Source organism: Buceros rhinoceros, unplaced genomic scaffold (genome assembly GCF_000710305.1).
Source record: "Buceros rhinoceros silvestris isolate BGI_N320 unplaced genomic scaffold, ASM71030v1 scaffold25327, whole genome shotgun sequence".
In the NCBI taxonomy this organism is placed as follows: domain Eukaryota; kingdom Metazoa; phylum Chordata; class Aves; order Bucerotiformes; family Bucerotidae; genus Buceros; species Buceros rhinoceros.
Window position 1 is genome coordinate 46,693 of NW_010424437.1, and position 3,355 is coordinate 50,047.

Below are 3,355 nucleotides of genomic sequence, written 5' to 3' on the forward strand. Positions count from 1 at the left end.
GAAAGAGGCAGAGGATAAAGTTTAGATGAGAATTACAGGAAAAATGTAGGCTACTCCAAAATGACAGGTGATTCATAAAGGGAGAAAGACTAGAACAAAACGAGAGGAGAAGCAAGTCATAAGCTCATGACATTTTGAGACTTAATTGACCGGACTGAACAGACATTTTGATGGGTCCAGACCCACCGCAATCTTAAATCAACATCTCTGGGGTGTCTTCAAACCCTGTTAAAGCACAGATAAATGGGTCACCTCTGAACTGAGTGGTTTATGGTTCGGAGGTTGTGAGGTCCTTAAAATGAAGCTAAGCTGGCTATCCTGGGTGGCTGTTGAAGTTCGTCAGGCATCACCAGAAGGGGAGTTTGTTCTACTATCATCAGCAAGCATGTCCTTTGTTCCGAACTGCTGTGAAAAGTATGACTTGTCGCCCTGGCTCCCTCAAATTATGCAGATATCTAGGTTAGGTGCTGATCATAAAGAGTCTGTGAAGCACTTCTGTTGCGGTACACTGTTGCAGAACACTGGGTGGCAGTGTGGGCGGTCGGAAGATTACGTGCTTACGTTACAGGAATGCAGTAACCACCCACGATGGGCGAGGCTTAGTCTAACACTACATAGCTCTGTTCAGTACATAATAAAGGGCCATTTTACATCCTCTGTATCAGAGTAAAGTGCATAAATGGACCCTTGACGGAAGAGGTCAAGTGCCCTGTATCACAACAAGTTGCCACACACTTCATGTTCTTCTGATGAAAGTTGTTACATAAAGATATTAAGTAGCATGAGCAATGAGATGCAGAACAGGTATTTCAATACTGTCCGTACTGCACGGGCCTCCAAGTTCCAGTCCCACCTACAGTCACATCTGGGCAGCTGCTACATGGGCATGAGAAAAAAAAAAAGTTTGTTCCTATGCATGACATTCTCGAGGGAGGGAGGTGTGGAGTTGTATCTAATCTCCAAGTTGCAATTGACTCAAGACTATTGCCACTACTGTCCTTTCTGTCTCAGCTTTAGTGCCTTCACTGGACAAACTGGCTGGTACAGGCTGGTACCACTTCACTTGGGCCAGATGTCCCAGCCTTCTGGGCTGTGTGGACACAGGCTGCAGCAGGCTCCTGCAGAACCTTCTCCCCATTCCCAAAGTGCTCTAAAGGACAGGGATGTTCTCCTATAATCTCTGAAGAAAATCACAGCTCAGCTTGTGGTACTGCAGCCCAAAGAGCGAGAGGAACTGTAGCTTGTAGCTGTGCTTATAATAAGCGTATCACCAGTAAGGACACAGTAACCTGGATACGGCTTTGCAGCTAGGCCAACACAGATGTGATGTACAAATACATGCTGCGGCAGAGACTCACCAAGAGACCTTCTGACCCTGCAATTACTGAACAGAACCAAGAGCTGTAATAGGAAGAACTTAATGAAGTCAGGGACTCATGGGTAAAGGCTCACCCCCACACTGTGATAAAGTACTCGGCATCTGCTGCCTCCCTGCTAGCTCTGCAGTATCTGCTTCTCACAAGGGCTTCTGAAGGTGAGCACACAAACCAGTCAAGTGTTTTCAAGAGGCTGTCCACTGGGTGCATCGCCCCAGGTAGGAAGAGAAAAAAGAAAGGCAGAAATCTACTGACAGACCCTGTGTAAGCAGAAGACTGGCTGTTCAGACACAGATTCCTGTTCCACTGCGGGGATGCCCTTCCCCAGATGTACCACAGGGTCTGGGCTCTGCAAGTTGCCATGTCCACTAACGCTAACACAACTCACCTTTGTGCAGGAGGAACAGAAGTGCTTAGCACTGTTTTGGTTGTTAACACCTTTTTTTCTGTAAAAGAAGCCTTTAAATAAGAACTAATTGCCTAAATAACAAACAATACCACAAAACTCTCCCTGGTGGGCAATAAACACTCACTGCAATGTCATCATGGCTTGGCTTTGTGAACGAAGATCTGGGAAGGGTTTTCCCACGCTCACTGCAAGCGATGAGTGCACCCTTCGGGGCTGTGCGGTGGGTTTTTTAGGTGAGGTGCAGCGTGCGCGGAACTGGCTCCACTCTTTACACCTGAGGTTCATCTGCCAGGGCCTAGTGAGCTTGGACGGTGACAGCAAAGTCCTCAGGTCGTAGGTTTGGTTAGAGTATCCTTCTCTTAGATGGAGCCTTACAGGGCTAAACGAGCTCCATCTGCCCGGGTTTGCAGTCAGAGCTGTCCTTCTCCTAGGATGGTGCCCGAAGGCTAGTGAGCCCATCCTGCCCGTGGACACACTGTGTCTGACCCTTCAGTTGAGACCTGTCAGGCTTGGGAGACCCCACCGGAGGCACATGCCACCACCAGCACAGCTCTCAACCTCACAAGGGCACACAAGCTCCTTCCCCACGACAAGGGGTTGCCCGTGAAAGAGTCGCTGCTCTACCTCTGGACACCACAGACCCAGGCACGGGCAGCCGGGGCCTGCCAAGAACAGGAGTCCTGGAGGATACTGCAATGTAAGAACAGTTAGGAGGCTGCCAGGAACACAGGCCTTGTGACAGAGACTGTGAATTACTGTTTCAAAAGTGAATCCTAGTAACCTGTGCTACACATGCTAGCAGGAAGAACATATCTATCCTCTGATTTGGGGAGTGCTCAGAGACTTCAGGTTTCAGCTCCTGCTGGATCACATACTCCTGCAAAGTGTTTGATGCTTTTCAAAGCGGCAACCGAAGAGAGAGGTGTCGGTGTGCTAACGATTTGAAGGGGCTTTTGAATGCTATTCTTCTCTCTTGATTAATTGCTACAGTTAGGCCAGCTCCAGCACCTTCCTCTGAGGAGGCAGGCAAGCTAAATGTGTCCTACAAAGGAGCTCCCAGCGCAACTTGAACAGTGGAGCTGGGACCAGTGCTTTCCTAGGACTCTGTAGTTGTAGCTGCCCATGAGGGAGATAACTTGGCTTTCTTGAAATGAAGGCTGCAGAGAAGCCTGTGCTTGGAGGGCCAGCAGCATACTAAACAACTGGCTACCTTTTCCCCACCCCAGCCACTGACCTCTTGCCAATACAATTACAATCGGGAGAGTATATTAGGTAGTGCATTCCCTCTCTCCAAGAAAGTGTATTTAAAATGGATTACTTCTGCTCCTTAGGCAGGCGATCAATAGAGATGTGGACTGCAATAAGTTCAGAGACGTCTGTGGGCTGCAGCACTTTCCTCTGTGTCTCCTCAGAAATTAATTAAAAATCAATGGAGTGTGCAGCCTATTAATAAGGAACCTCCAGATTAACAGATACAAGCACAGCCTTCCCTCAGTTTCACAACGAATGCAGCCACAGCACAAACACATTAGAAATTCTCCAGCACTTCCAACAATACCGTAAGAGCTGT